This window comes from Periplaneta americana, chromosome 15, assembly GCF_040183065.1.
Source record: "Periplaneta americana isolate PAMFEO1 chromosome 15, P.americana_PAMFEO1_priV1, whole genome shotgun sequence".
In the NCBI taxonomy this organism is placed as follows: Eukaryota; Metazoa; Arthropoda; class Insecta; order Blattodea; family Blattidae; genus Periplaneta; species Periplaneta americana.
The window spans coordinates 167043098-167060561 of NC_091131.1; the positions used below are offsets into that span (position 1 = coordinate 167043098).

The window sequence follows — 17464 nt, forward strand, 5'->3', positions numbered from 1 at the left end:
TCATTTATCTCATTAAATATCAGCCCTATCAAAATTTTTTAAAGAATAAAACTTATCGGAAATGATTTTTAAAGAAATGTTTGTTATGTAACATTTTTCATAGAAATCAATAATAAGCGAGATATTTCGATTTATTTAATTCAGGCCCCCTTATAACCCCCTTTTAAATAATGTATTTTGAATGCCATATAGCCTATAATTTAAGTTACAACGAAATTAATTTATATTCCAATTTTCATCGAAATCCGTTGAGCCATTATCGCGTATACAAACAAAAATTTCAAAAAGCGATTGTCGGTTTGAGGGAGGTTAATTATATATGTTAGGACCAATTATTTTTGGAAAATCGAAAATTACCAGAAAAATTTCGGCTACAGATTTATTATTAGTATAGATATGTTGTTAGTTTTTGTGTTATTAGAGCAGCTTTACTGATGAGATCAACAAAAAATAAGTTGATCTTAACAGAAAACGACATAATTGAGATCCTGATGGTGATAGGATTTGGTAACAGAAGGCGTATGCAACAAGTGAACATGGATATTTTGGAGACAGAAAGATCGGTAGATAGTCTACTGGCAGTTTATTTAATGTTCAAAGAGAAACCACATTCTTCTCTGGGTGAAGTAGAGTCTACATTAAATTAACTCGAAAGCTACTGACTGGGAATATTGCACAGCAATAATTATCGCCCTTAAGTATTAATAGAAGACGACTTTGACAGAAGTTGCAGTTAATGTTCTTTGACTGTCGCTGCTATCCAACTCGCAGTTGACTGAGAAAGAGATGAGCAATTGAAACGCGTTTCCTTACAAAGTGTCCATTCCTCTTTTTATGTACGTTTTCTTTCACCATATCTTATCATCAACTGATCCTCATTAACCTCGTTTTCTGTCAAAAATATCTTCTTTTATGTTAATTTCTTAAATGAAACAGCTTTCATAAAACAAAGGTTAACAGCACGTTACATGGTAACCACAATGATAGAACAGAGTTGGCGTGTAAAGCAAATAAAGTATGTCAAAAAATATGCTTCTTCGGATGAAATAAAATTATGGGATGCATTTAAAAATGTTCTGTATGATGTCATAACATTCAAAATAGCAGTCTCAAAAATACTGTGACAGCGACGTGAGATTCGAACTCACGACCAGCGTCCCGCAAGAGAGAAGATCGCGCGGAGCACTTTGGGATGGCGCGCGGCGGAGAGGGGAAAGGGCCAACGGGGCGAGAGAGTGGAGAGAGAGTGCGCGCGCATCTGGTGCTGGTAGAGAGGAGAGGGATCTGGATTTTTCTGGAGTGCCATCTCTAGAGACGCGTGGAACTTTCGAGGCTACGTCGCTGTGGTTATAAATTACGGACGCGAAGGAACGAGAGCAGAGTTTTTCAGTTATTCAGTCAGTGAGTAAGCCAGAGCAAGCAAGCAAGCCAGTGTTGTGTACCGGAGTTCGACTCGAGTGTGCGTCCGCAACTGTATCAGCATCCGAAGGCCTGAGTTCGAGTGCAGTGGACCGTAGTTGGAGGGACCTGAGTTCGAGTGGAGTGGACCGCAGTTGGAGGGACCTGAGTTCGAGTGCAGTGGACCGCAGTTGGAGGGACCTGAGTTCGAGTACAGTGAACTGTCTCTGAAGGTCTGTGGTTCGAGATACGGTGAACTCGAGTGACTGAGCTAGAAGAACTGTGAACTGAGAACTGATAGTTCTGATTTGTAAATAGTGCTTTGTAAATATTAGTTAAGATTAACAGTTCATTGTTGTTTGTAATATTCCAAGTAAATTGTCATTGTCGTCGGTGGAGTGCTATAACGAATACTGTGTTGAGTGAAAATCCAATTGTTGACGAGAACGTTTAAGGCGAATTGTAGAAAGGAATTATTGTTGTGACGAATAAATTACATTGTTGTTACTAATAAAATTCACAATACTTTGTTCCCATAAAAATTCTGTTATCTGAATACGAGATGTCTGAACTTTTATCCATAATTCCGTAATTCATTTTCAATTGAAATTATGCGTTATTTTGTAAAACCCTATATATTACTATAAAATTCACTTTTAAAAATGTTTACAATGTTTAGAATTACACGATTATTGGAGTAATAGAAAACATACTGTTCGTCATTATCTCTTACGTAAAAATCATGCTCGAACTAATGTTGTAGGTACCGTGTTACACGTAAAGAACTGTTACATGTGGTTTAAAATCGCCTTTCTTCGTAGTATTCAGCCTATTTAATTTATGCCGCATAATAATCTCACAAGTAGTATGTTTAAGATTTTTTTCCTTCAAACACTGTGGACATTACGGGTCTAGGGGTGGAATTCATAGTCGTCACTTATAAAATGAGTGAACCCTTAAGTAATAAGTGTTTGCTTATAATAAGGGAACCCTTAAGTCAATTCCGAATTCATAGACAACACTTATTTTCACGTAATGAGTGCTCACTTACAGCTGCCGGACATGACGTCATAACAAAAGCTGACTCTCACTGAACTAATCGAAAGCAGCCCTACATGTGGAGTTGCTATAACAACGAGTTATCAATATTACTGTACTGAATAAGGTATATAAAGTTCATAACTCATAATGGAATTAGACAGGGTGACTCCTTATCAACACTCTTATTTAATATTGGTCTAGAGCGAGTTATTAGAAAGATTGCCATTAATCCAGGGGGAACCATATTTAATAGAATGTTTCAATACTTTGCTTTTGCTGATGATGTAGCTGTATTTGCACGGAATGTGTCATCCTTAGATGATGTACTCAAACAGATACATAATGAGACAAATGCTTCAAATTTAAATATTAACAGAACAAAGACAAAGTATATGAATAACATAACCACGAGAGACAATACTGTAAAAACTGTTGTCTTAAATGAGGTTACTTTTGAGAAAGTGTCAAGGTTCCGATATCTCGGCTCGATAGTCACCGAGGATAACAACATATTAACTGAGATCAAGGATAAAATAGCCATTGGCAATCGAAGCCTCAGAGCATTAGATAAAATTATAAGAACCAGATATATCTCCAAAAAAATGAAGGTGAGGATTTATAAAACAATTATTAAACCTACAGTGACTTTTGGAAGCGAAACCTGGACTCTACCTGAACGAGCAATAACCATCTTAAATACGTGGGAAAGGAAAATTTTAAGAAAAATTTATGGCCCTATTTATGATAAGGGAGAGTGGAGAATTAGGACCAATTCTGAACTACAAAAACTATATAAAGATTCAAGTATTGTCACTGATATAAAAATTAGACGGCTGGAGTGGCTGGGCCACATTATCAGAATGGACAATAATAATATTCCTAAAAGATTACTAGATGCCACGCTAAGTGGTAAAAGAAGAGCAGGAAGACCTAAACTACGATGGTTGGATGATGTTCAGGATGATCTAGTTAAAGCAGGAATTAAGAGATGGAGACGGAGAGCCCTAGAGAGGGAAGATTGGGCGGCAATTCTTAAGGAGGTCAAGGCTAAACTAAAAGGCTGTATGACCACAGATGATGATGATGATGAATAAGGTATATACAGCAATAGTTTCACGATGTTAAATTATAGTTGCATGGTAGTTATAATCAGATATCCTACTAATTGGAACACATGTTCTGTAGTAGTGAATTTCTTAAATAAATAAATTAAGCCTATTAGGCCTACTATATAATACTGTATATTGCATTTATTAACATAGTGTTATATTTACTCCGTAATTTGCCAATTAATGCTACATTTTACATTTTTGGCTATGATATCTATACTTAACTCTTTTTTATTTATTTTATTTGTTATTTTTCATTTATATCTATATCTGTGTCTTTTATTTAGGTAGTATCTATTTGTTTTTTTTTTTTATTTTTAATTTGTAATTACACTTGTATCTGTTTTATATCTTTTTTCATGTTATATGCAATTCTATGTTTTTTTAACAAATATCTGTACTGTCTATTGTAATTGGGGCTTTGCCCTGTTATAGACATAAATAAATAAATAAATAAATAAATAAATAAATAAATAAATAAATAAATAAATAAATAAATAAATAAATAAATAAATAAATAAATAAATAAATAAATAAATAAATAAATACCGGTAAGTAAGTAAGTAAGTAAATAAATACCGGTAAATAAATAACGATGAATTTGGCTAGAGCAACAACTTCGAATTGATCTGAAAACGATATCGCTTCTTAAATTCCAGTTCACTATACATTTCCAGAGGATTCTCTATGTCTCCAATATACTTTTATGGGACACGTATATTTTCCTCATTTCGTTCAACAAACTCCATAAAATTCTCAAAATCATTCTCAGTATCCATTTTGAAAATGAGTGGTCACTTAAGGGTACAGATCAGCTCACTTAAGTAATCACTCATTATGTGAATGAGGGACAACTATGAATTAGAAATGAGTATAAGTAACCACTTAAGGATTCACTCATTTATACGTGACGACTATGAATTCCGGCCTAGTTCTTATAACATTGTTTTGACCACTTTTAACTCAACTCTTGTCTCGGCCAAATTCTGAATAAATGTAACATAGATGTTCGGAATCCACTTGAAATTCAGCATTGATATTAAATATAACAGGGTCAACATTTTAAGTGTCACTGCAAAGATTTTCATTTTTATTTGTATACTCGACTTTCGAAGAATGAAAATTGATTGACTTTCTGCAAATTTCAGACATTTTAATGCTTGAAAACTCTTTTCTCGAGTTCGCTATCATGACAAAGACCCTTTTGAAAACGACGAAAACATTATGATATGAAGATCTTGGGATGTCGAACTCTTTATCATAATCTGCTTTCAGTGGCTCGCATAATATAATATCAAGAGTGCGCATTCTGTGAAGGAATGTGGTAATAAATTGACATTCAAACTGCATTTCTTTTCATAAACTAAATAATGCCAAGAAAATATTACTTGGACGGTTATCCATCACCAATACAACTTTAATATATTTGAGAGTGAGGAAAGTAGCAAACAGCTTGGAGCTCACGTACATATTTATTCTCAGTCCCAGTTTGATTTGCAAGGAAGCGTTTTCGAGTACATTTTAATTTAATTGATAATTAATTAATTAACTTGAAATTATATATGTTAACTCCACCACTAAGGTAGAAGTGTTCCAGAAATATTTGTCCATCTAATGATTATTTAAGTAGAATGTCTGCTAACACAAATAAAGCAAAATCACAACTTTCCTGCTTGTCACTTTGAGTGCGATCAGCTGTTTCCGTTTATATGAGCACAATCTGTAGGATGGTTTCATAAGATTCTCAAAACTTTGCTATAACTCATTCGAAGATGACTGAACACCTGACTAACATGACCAAAGATAAAGATAAAGAAGACAAGCCCACAGAGTCTATTAAGGCAAAGACCTCATGCACGCGCGAGGCTAGCTATAGTGAGGTTCACGTGAGAGTAGTTCATAAAAGATTTATTTGGCCGTTTCTTAAGTGTTTCCAACTGATACCAGATATCAACAAAGAGAGTAAAAATCTCAACGATGTATACTTAAATAATAATAATTAATAATAATGATAATAATAATAATGATAATAATGATAATGATAATAATGATAATAATAATAATGATAATGATAATGATAATCTATACTAATAATAAATCTGTAGCCGAAATTTTTCTGGTAATTTTCGATTTTCCAAAAATAATTGGACCTAACATATATAATTAACCACCCTGAAACCGAAAATCGCTTTTTTGAAATTTTTGTTTGTATTTCTGTCTGTCTGTATGTTTGTTACCTTTTCACGCGATACTGGTTGAACGGATTTCGATGAAAATTGGAATTATAAATTAAGTTCGTTGTAACTTAGATTTTAGGCTAAATGGCATTCAAATTACATTATTTAAAAGGGGGGTTATAAGGGGGCCTGAATTAAATAAATCGAAATATCTCGCTTATTATTGATTTTTATGAAAAATGTTACATAACAAAAGTTTCTTTAAAAATAATTTGCGATAAGTTTTATTCCTTGAAAAATTTTGTTAGGACTGATATTTAATGAAATAAATGAGTTTTAAAATCAAAATAACTGCCATCTAAATAATGAATTAAAAAACAAATGACTTCGTCTATAAGGGGCCTTGGGCAGCAACAATCGAAAGCTCTGAAAGATAGCCTACAGAGAATGTTTCTGTCTTTGTACGAAGTAATATCGGAAGCTAAATTAACCGATTTGTATAATTAATTATTATTTCACCATTGGAAAGTGTAGTTTCTCTAGATGGACATAATGTTATAATGTTATTACAGTAACTTCTGATATAATATAATATAATATAATATAATATAATATAATATAATATAATATAATATAATATAATATAATATAATATAATATAATATAATATAAGTTATTTGAAGCGTTCAGAACCATAGTGGGCCAAGCGCCATTTACTGAATACGTAGAAAACATGGGTTAAAATTAAGTTATTACCATAATTCAATGGAAACCTATAACAAGTAAAATAAAATATACACATTAAATCTAAATGATGTCAATCTTCATTAAACTATGGTTGCAAGTAATAAAAATTAAGAAACATGTTAAAGGAATTGTCATTGCACCAAATGAGTGTCTCTGGACCAAAATGATCGCATTTTAATTATTTGGATGCAATTTAAATTAAGTAACATATTAAACGATTTATCCTTCTATCAAACACGAATGTTCCCTGGATCAAATGTCCTATTTTAATTAGGGGGTAAAGGACTCTAAGAGTACGCACATAAATTCATTTGCTTGCCAGCATTAAAGTTGGGTGATAAAGTAAAAACTTTTTATGTCATTGAAGTTATTGAACATTGTTTATTTAAACATAAAACACAAATCAGTTACACAAGAAATTATAGCTGAGTATTGGCCCTTTAATCAAAATCTGGGCATTGCGCATTCTTGTAGGAACAAGCACCTAAGAGTGCGCATACAGTCCTTCAATAGTACGCGCTAACATATGTCACAAATAAATACACCAGTTCCCTCATAGCACGAGCAGGCTTCGTGCCACCATTCTTTACAGTTTTCACATTGCACCCAGTCTTCTGTCAACGCTTCCTGATATTTTTTACCACAACCTGGACAGAAAATATTGCAATTTTCTTTGGACGTTGTGGGAGTTTCTGGGTCAATCCTCAGTTGCTTTTTCTTCTTTGACCAAATGGACTTCTGATCAGTTCCTTCGGTTTGTTTCCTCCCTGATGTCTCCAGAACATTCTTGCATGGAGATGACGTCATTATTTCTGATTTCTTCCCCATCCTCTTCCTTTTTGATTGGAGGTTTGCTGAAGGTAGACGAAGCAGAGTGGACGGTGAGCAAACTTGTCCATTCAGATTATTTTCGCCGTCAGGACGAGAGGTAGAATTTGTTTGCAATGTATCTTGACGGACTGGTTGAGATTCCTCTACATCAGGATTTAACTGAATTTCCTGTAGATGCTCCCTCTCTTCAGTCTCTTGATTGGGTTCTGGTCTAGATGTCACGGCAGATGATAGGAAATCATCCTTCGCGAATATTTCTGGGTGAAAAGGAAAGATTCCTGTGCCACGGAATGAATTCTTCGCCTTTTCCAGAGTAGCTATCCTGTCATATGCTCTACAGAACAGAGAAGATACTTCCCTGTGAGTTATCACACGTCCTGGATTGCTAACCATAAATTTATCACATTCTGTAGAATAGGCAGATTTAAGGGGCACAAAGAAGCCTATATCAAGGGGCTGGATCAAGCGGCTCGCATTTGGGGCAGAGTAAGAAGTGTGATGAAGTGTTCTCTGCAGTATAATATTGCTTCCAAGCTGCAATGCGAAGTGTGCTTATCCAGGATTAGAAGAGCTGGATCAACCTTGGTTGGCTTTACAAATGTTGAGAAATGTTGCAGCCAGAATCCGAAATTAGGTGCAAGGTGCCTTCAGGAGCATCTCTGTACAATTCAGGATTGAGTCTCTTCCTCTGAAAAATAATAGCTGGAAGAATGTAGATGCCTGTTGGAGACAGACAACACACACTTGAAACTATCTATCCTCTCTCAGCTGATGCAACTTTCCCTACACGACGTTTCCTAAAATGAAGAATCACACGATGTTTATTCTACAAAATTGTAAATATACTAAAGTATACCTACTTAGTAGAAGATTTCATATAAAAATTAACCTTTATTCAACAAGAAACACTAACATTTCTAGAAGTTTAAACTGCTTTATTTTATCCGACAATGCTAGAAATGTTAGTGTCCTCCAAGAGTAAGCACGCACTCTTGAGGGATACAGCTGTGCGCCCTCTTTGAGGCCTGGTTGTACTGGCAAAAAATTACAATAGATGGAAGTAGCATGCAATAACTGATTTCCCGCTTTGTGCGAACTTACAGGTTATGGTAGAACGTTTTCCATGCGTACATTGTAAAACCTATTTGAAAATTGTTTCCTGAGAAAGAAACTAATTTAAAAATACACAAAATTACAAGATTAGTATAAAAAATTGCAACTTACCAATAACTAATATAATCCTCAGCAATAAAAGTGACTTCTATATCAGAACATCGCTTATGAAGATACCTTCTTACAAGTTACACTTCAGTTCTTTGCAATGCTGCCAACATAGAAAATTAAAGCTGCGTACTCTTGTAGGACTGCGCGCTCTTTGGGTAACTACCCCTATATAATTACTTTATATTTATTTCTAACGGATGCAGCGGAGCGCACGGGTACGGCTAGTGATAATAATAATAGTAATAATAATAATAATGATAATGATAATAATGATAATAATAATAATGATAATGATGATAATAATGATAATAATTTATTATTTATTATTTATTATTTATTTATTATTAATATTTGTGTGCTGAACAACAGCCAGAGGCCAATTATAGTTCAGCACAATACACAAACAGAAGATACAAAGGTGCAAAACAAAAATAAATAATATCTTAAATAACAAAAACATACATGAATAAAATTGAGTACAAACAGTAAAAACTAATAATCAAAACGAAACTAAACCTTAAAAGGATCTAAATTGTGCCCATGCAAATTGGCATATTTTATGCATCTACAGACTGGAGAAAGTGATTTTGAATTTCGGTTATAAAAAATTTTTTGAAATCTTAAACCTTTTGTAGGAATACGAAGGCTGATATTGTTTATGATAGACTCACAATCAATATCACCCTTGATAACTTTGCAAAAAAATTGATAATCAAGATTTAGACGTCTAGCATAAAGGCTACAACAGTTAAAATATTTACAGGTAATATCATAGTTAAAGTCAGTGGAATTGGGTATATATCGAAAAGCACATAAGGAAATAAATTTTCTTTGAATATTTTCCAATTTAACCGAATCGGTTGAAGTAATGGAATTCCAGGCTACAGATGCATATTCAAGTTTAGAGCGAACCAAAGTAAAGTATAGAATTAATAGTGACTCAGGAGTAGAAAAAGAATAGGTTATAGACCTTATTAAACCAAGCATTCTTATTGAATGATTATAAATATATTGAACATGATCGTGAAAGTATAATTTAGAATCGAGTAGTACACCAAGATCTTTTATAGAATTTTTCCTAATAATACAGGCGTTATTAAGAGAATAATTAAATTTTATGGAAGTAGTTTTTCGAGAGTACGAAATGACAAAAGTTTTTGTTTCATTAATTTTCATAATAATGATAATAATACTAATGAAAATAATAATAATAATAATAGTAATAATGATGATAATGATAATAATAATAATGATAATGAAATGATTAGAAATTTCAAAAACAGAATACCACTTTCAAATGTACAGCCTACTTAAAATACTCACTTCTAATAATGTTGCCATTCTCATTTATTTGCAGTTCTGTGCGCATAATTTATTTTTTAACGTCTTGTTTCTTCAGTAAGCGTATTGTGAAGTGCAAGTTACTTTGTATGGCAAGCACTTCCTTTCTTGGAGAAGTCGCTACCATCTTATTTCCCCTCTTGGACATTTTAATGAAAATGTAAACACGAAATAATTTCATTAAAATATGAAATATATTTCCGTCCATTGGCCACGTGCATGTTTCATACCACGTATGTAGGTCTAGAAGTTATATCTTATTTAATAATTATACTTGCTTGAATAGGAGAGTTGGATTGGAATCACAACGCAACAGAAGTAAATTGTGTATTGATATTAATATTGTTATGCCCCAGGGCTAAAGAACGCCCTGTAGCATGATTTCCTGTGGAGTATTAAATTTGAAACAGGAACAGTGTCAGCGGAATACACGGTCTTAAGATGCTTAGCCAGCGGTATAGAGTCTTGTCGGGCGTGTGGTACTGTAAATCACTGCCTACAATGTAAGTATTCTTACGCCACAGATCATTGCTGGACTAATCGCATTGGTCCAGTAGAACAAAGCATGCATTTTAATTGGTTAAAACTATATCACGCATTGTTCGAACTCTTTTCTTGCACGTAGTCTCATTATAGCGGCTTATCACTATAATGCACTGAATCTAATTAAATGTAAGAGATGTTTGATTAAGGCGACATCTGTAAGCACGTGAAATCAAAACGGGTTTTAAGCCCATCTCACCTGGTGGGTGGCGTGGTCGGCACCCCGGGCGGGGAACCGATAAGGAAACATAAGAAGTGTTGGCGAGGATATGCGGCAGTTAGTGGAGACTGACGGAGTGTTAATCGAGAGACTTGGAAGTGAAAGACGGCAGCGGCATGGCGTCAGCGTCATCCAATGAAATATCTTGTAAGTAACTTTCATGTATATATTTGTAAATTCATAATAAATCAAGTAGAGATTTCATTGTAATCAATTCAGACTAAGTTTAGTAACCATGGAGTTTCCTATAGTATCCTCAGAGCTCCAGCTCTTCCAGCAAAATAGTTTTCCATTGTTGTGTACAATGGTGGTGTCAGAAATCCTGATGAGAAAGAGCAGAAGTCGAATGAAGTAGCCATCCGGCTAGCAAACAGTGCGACCTAAGTGACGGTCGCACAACATTATTAATACCGGTATTAGGCCTATTAAATCATTAATTTACAAGCTTAGTTACTTTCATTTTCATCAAGTTTCTTGTACTGAAAACCAAAATTACTCCTGCCAACATAACAGTTAGAAAATAACCGCAAGTTGTAGTATATGTCAGTACCGGAAATTCTAAACAAAGTTGGTAGAAGCAAATTTAACTTGACAATTAGGAAATCACAATAATCCACTAGCATAATGTGAAGTACTACGAGAAAAATGGTTAGCTTTCTCCGTTAGGGTATTAAGTAAGCTGATCCGAACTATCTTTGGTACTTACCAAGGAAGCTACCCCTGACGATCATTGGCCCTAGTCACTTTTCTTTTAAATAAGTCTGTGAGTCCTCTCATTATTGTCCATAGCTACCATTCTATAATAATAAGTTATTTCGTTACTTGTCGGAAGCACATCAGCAGCACTGATCATTTTTCGCCACCCACTTTCTTGTTATCAGCAACAGGACCAGTTCCTTTGTATCTGCTGGTTAAAAAACTATAATACTTACGAATGGACACTTTACTTGTCTTAAGTTGTTAACTTTTCTCACATTTTGAGAAAAACTCCGTTTACTTTCATATTGGCATTGGACCAGTTATGTCCTAAAATTGAATGGTATAACTATTTATTGAAACTTTTAAATCCTTTTTCATCAACAAAATGCTAACAACGAAAATACAAAAACTAATAAATTGAAGACCTCATTGTTTGTCCTACATAGTGATGTTTTACACTTTGTTCTCATAACGCAAACGTAATGTGACTTGGTTCTAAAAGAGCCAATGTCAAAAATGATAGTTTTGAGATAAATGGCTTTGAAGTTTTTCCTGTTAATTATGACCAGTTTTCTCAATGTTTCTTTGTTTGCACTCTATATTCTTTTTAAGGAATAAAATAGATTTATAATAGTCTACTTTAATATTTATTTCAACACTGAAGTTCCTCCGCGCACGGAGATAGGCCTGACATAGGCCCTCTCATAAAAATAAGTATTAGTTATTTCACAGTTTCTAGACATTGGTCATTTCACAATGATTGAAAATATAGTAAAATTTAGAGAACATTTATATTTTTCAATTTAAAGATACATAACAAATAGGCCTATGTTAAAGTAAAAATATGTGTTATGCTTAACAAGAAACGTTAAATTTAAGGGCAATACAATGTTAAGTCGTTACCTGCATCTATGAACTTGTTATAAAAATACAATTGAGGGGCTTAGAACAAAAAGCAGGTAAGAGACTTTATCAAAAAATGAGGTAAGTGCGTGTTGTGATAGCCCAAAAGGATGTTTCTTTGGGATAAAATTAGGTAAGAGATCACACTGTGCAGTGCTGCTATATGGGCATCATTTCACCAAACTAGTGTATAATATTCCATTGCAGGTAGAACTTTAACTGTAATTTCCTCAAAACTAGGTTTGCGTCACTTACCTGCTTTTTGTTCTAAGCCCCTCAATTATTCCTTAAGTATGAATGTAAAATCGAAGTTCCCAGTTAGTAATTTTTAATAGGTTATTTTATGACGCTTTATCAACATCTTAGGTTATTTAGCGTCTGAATGAGATGAAGGTGATAATGCCGGTGAAATGAGTCCGGGGTCCAGTAACGATAGTTACCCAGCATTTTCTCATATTGGATTGAGGGAAACCCCCGGAAAAACCTCAACCAGATAACTTTCTCTACCGCAAGTCGAACTCGGCTGCTGACGCGCTACCGTTACTCCACAGTGTGGCCACCAGTCAGTAAATGAATAACCTTTTGTTACAATAAATTAGCAAATGATTGACTATCTACCGTTACAAGACTGTTCCTTGATGTTTTACAAAATAAAATCGGATACTGAAGCACGAATGAAAGATAACATGACAACCTCTCAACATTTTATAAAGCATCATCTTCCATATCCTCACTTAACATGGAGTCTTCTTTATTTGGATCTGCAATCAGTGTCTGGATGATATGTTCATAGAACTGACGACTATTTGTGTGAATGAAAGTTCGATCTTTCAAATTCTTCAGTTTTGGCGCTGAAAGAGGAAGTGATGTCAGCAATAGGAGTTAATTCTGAAAGAGATAACTTCCTTATCTGCTTCCTTGTATATACAATGTAGTTATAATTAAACTGACGGTGTTCAGCATAGCACAACACGGACTCTAATTAGTGATAGTAGAAGTGTGAAACCTCGTAGATATGCTAATTAACCAATGCGCTCACGAATTATGCAAAAAAAGTAATTAGTTCCAAGTCTCGCCACTAGGTGTAAGTATGGCGCTGTAAGCGGTCAAAACGTGCAATTGAGCGTATTCCGAATCTCACCGGTGAGCAAACCGATGGCATCACGGTGTTCCGAATTCCACCGATGACGTCATTGATGCTCCACCGGTGTCGCACCGGTGCCATCAACTTGCAGAGGTAGTGGCAGTCTCCATCAGCCGCCATCAGTGAATCTGATTGGTTCTTGTATAGGGCGGGAATTAGCAGACGAATAACATCGTGCACTGTTGTGTCATGGCGGTGTGTTCTGCTGTATTGTTTGTAATGAGCACACTGTAAAAACAATATGTTAATGGCTTATGAGCGAACATGTCAACGGACCAGTTATTACTACCGGTTCAAGAAATAAGTTGTTTATGATCTCTTTTATTTGAACGAGATGGCAGTACGGAAATTTCGCAAAATTTTGCTAGCGTAGCACAGGTAACCACTTACACAGTCGCCATGACAGCATCGATTCTTCCAGCAGTTTTGTTCCTTATTTTCGTTGCAACTTGACGTCATTGATGCCACCGGACCGGTGAGATTCGGAATACGCTGATTGTCTGTAACTCTGACGTCAGTATGTTCTTCCGGTTGCATTGCGTTGTGTCAGTTCCCTGTTGCTTGGTAACGCGTGTTGATTCCGCTAGTGGAGTGAATGTTCGTTGAAAATTTAGAAACGCAATGGCTATTGAGAAGGGAGACCGTGCACTGCTAGTGAAGTTGTTTTAGCAGAATGACATCAATAGCAACGCTGCATCGCAGGAATATCGCCGACAGAAACAGTTGAGAGGAGGTCCCATGTCAATTAAAGGGCTGAAGAACATAATGAAAAAATTCGAGGAAACAGATGAATTAGGTGTCTCACCACGGAGAGGACGGCCTGACGTAAAGGCTAGCATACAAAGACATGTCGTTCTGATTTCACCAGATATGCTGCGAGCAACTGTCGACCATGCCGTGTTACGGATGCAACATGTTGCTGAAATGGGAGGCCATGTTGAACAGTGTTTGTAACCATAGTTCCTAATAAACGTGCCGTTATAATGCGTTTGATCTTTCCTGCCTTATTCCTGCGCCTATACCACGTTCTGATAAAGTCACTGTAGTTCTGACTGATTATAGCAACATATCTTCACCTGTTGGCAAGATGCGGAACTAATTATTTTTTGGAATAATTCGCGAGCGCATTGCTTAATTAGAATATCTACGAGGTTTTACACTCATAGATCATTACAGTCCGTGCTGTGCCAAGCTGAACACCGTCAGTTTAATTATAACCATCCTGATTTAAGCCTGCTTTCTCCTTCATTAGGGTCCTTCCGTAGCCGTTTTTTCCACATTCTTCAACGTAATTTGCTTTAAACTGATTCTGACTCTCTGGAGACAGTTTATAAAAATCCATTAAAATATTATTTCGGTCATCGTAGTCTATTTTTTCAAAGCATATCATCCTACAGCTACACCGGGCTTCAATTCCTTAGGATGAACAACTTTACTTTTAGTTGTAATTCTTTGCCACTAGTTTTTAGATGCTTTCCCCTGTTCTTTTCCAAGCTTTTTACATACCTTTTTCTTTTTCTAGGTATATATTGGTAACATCCCCGCCCTTTTCCGAATTCTGTTTTTCTTTGTTATATTTCCAGAAACACTATGACTAGTGGTGACCTCTTCCCCATTCCTGCATATTTGTAGATTTCTTTGATGTGTGTATCATTTTTCCGTCCTACCAGGATAATTGAGGCATCATTACTTTCTTCTGAAGTACTACCAGGTACATAATCATCTAAGCTTTGGAATAGTTTTTTATCAGAGGTTAATGTGGGCGTCATTTGGAGTGAATCTGCTTTAGGAAGCTGAGCTGGTCTTGACATTTCGCTTTCCGACTGAATGGTTGACTTACGAGCAGTGTCTGAGACGGAATTTTGTGTACTACACCTACAGTTTATGAAGTACGCACGCACTCAAACTTTTTGTAAAATTAATTATACTTGCATTGCATCTACCAGAACTATGTTATACAAATATATATAGCGTAAAGGCCTACATTCTGCAAAACTATTACAATATTAGATTATACGTTGAACTTAGTGCCTACTATTCTAAAAATAAAGTGGAAATTCTTATCTTTTATTTTATCTTGTGATCCAACACACATTTTCACCATTTTCCGCCCTATGCTTAACAACTTGAATTCTTAAAATAGCACAACGAAAACAAACTTGCTTCCCATTCACGAGTAAACTATATGCAGTAATTGAAAAACATGGCCTTTAATCATTGGTACATTGTTGCCAACATAACCAAATTGATATATATTAATAATAATAGTAGTAGTAGTAGTAGTAGTAGTAGTAGTAGTAGTAGTAGTAGTAGTAGTAGTAATAATAATAATAATAATAATTGAAGACATCCCTCGAATAAGGGTGTAAAAAAACAAATCTAAAGTACACGTTTCAGGAGAAAAGAAAATAATTTAAAAGACATAGTTTTTAAGGCCATATTTATTTTTATAAATGACTGCTTCAAAATTACTTTCCCCACTGAAGTCACATAATTCATTAATTTGATGTTACATCCTTTTCCGAGGGAGGTCTTCAATTATGCTGGGTTTGAAAACCAATATTAACATTGGCTAAATGCAGAAAACGCCAAAAGCGTTAAAAAAAGTAGAAAATATTAATACGGAAAGGGTCAATTTCAACATTGACCGTTAGGCCTATAGATTTTGTACAGTGAGCCTATGACATTGGCTTGTGAAGACTCTGAGTCCTCCACATTAACGCTCCTTTCAGTGCATGGAAGAACAAACCGAGATAAGCTCGAAAGCGTATATAACTTAAAAGTACAAAAAAATTGACATTGGCGCTTTTAGAACAAGGCCACGGAATATTACTCATAAAGGTTTAAAATTTGAACTGACTGTTATTCAGAAATATTAGACGTTAATAAGTTTATAAGTTCGGAATCTGAAGTCTGATTAGTGTGATATGTAGCTAGTCAGCGATGTGTATAATGGAGGGGGAAAGGAACTGGTCACCCTGCTCTGTTGTTTCCTCGCTTAGTTTAGTGGTGTCTTGTTGATTTTACTGGTGAAGCTCAGACCTGTCTTCGGACAGTTGACTAAACAACAACATAAATTCAGAATAACATCACAGTCTAGTATATACAGTCACGAAGCTCAATACTTACTAAATATGCAAACATAGACAGTTGAAATATGCATCCATAGATAGTTGCTAACCACCAGGATCGCTACTATCGCCTCATCACGGACCCTTTCCCCAGCAGACGATAAAATGTATTGTACTTTTGATATCGTATTCTTTTGAAAACATTAACGCCTTCCTTCCACTATTGAAATATGAAATACATAAGGTTCATATATTATTTCCATAAAGCATATATTATATTTTATAAATTCACCTTCCTGGATTTTTCGGAAGAAGGATAACTCCGACCTCTTTTTCTTACAATATTTATAATACCACAAACGTCTCCTTGTCCCATATTATTATTCAAATTACTGCATTTTAGCCATTTACAGTTATTACAACCGATAACGAACATTTTACAGTTTACAAAACTGAAATACGGCACAGTCAATGCCTTTTCGATCTAGACCAGGCCGTAATGTATGTTCTGGTTTTCTATTTCAGTGTATGTAGCTCAGTGAAATATTATATTATAACTTTATTGCGTATCATTGCTAAGCTTTATTTAGTGTAATGTGTCCATAAGTTCCCTTTACTTCTTGTTGCATAATATGTTGCAGAAATAATTACAAAACTGTGTTATTTTAATGTGAAGAGAATTTTACGTGTTAACATTATCTGTTCGCATCAACATTTTAAGTTTAGAATGGAAGCTGTTTTGAGGTTCAATAAAAACGAATTTATATTGTGATTTTAATTTAGCACATCTACTTTTCTTAATTGTAGACAGACTGCTATGAAATTAATATACGTACGATTGTGTTACTTCGTCTCTTAAGTAGTAGATAAATACAATAATTCAGTACTTTTTTATTTTATTTTAGTAGGTTATTTTACGACGCTTTATCAATATCTTAGGCTATTTAGCGTCTGAATGAGATGAAGGTGATAATACCGGTGAAGTGCGTCCAAGGTCCAACACCGAAAGTTACCCA

At 34.8% G+C, this 17464-nt stretch overlaps 1 protein-coding gene across 1 annotated transcript in view; it reads right to left on the reverse strand.

The window, feature by feature from the left end:
- The window catches only part of LOC138715687 (uncharacterized), a 37830-nt gene that overhangs the window by 14485 nt on the left and 5881 nt on the right, over positions 1 to 17464 (reverse strand). The window lies entirely within an intron of this gene.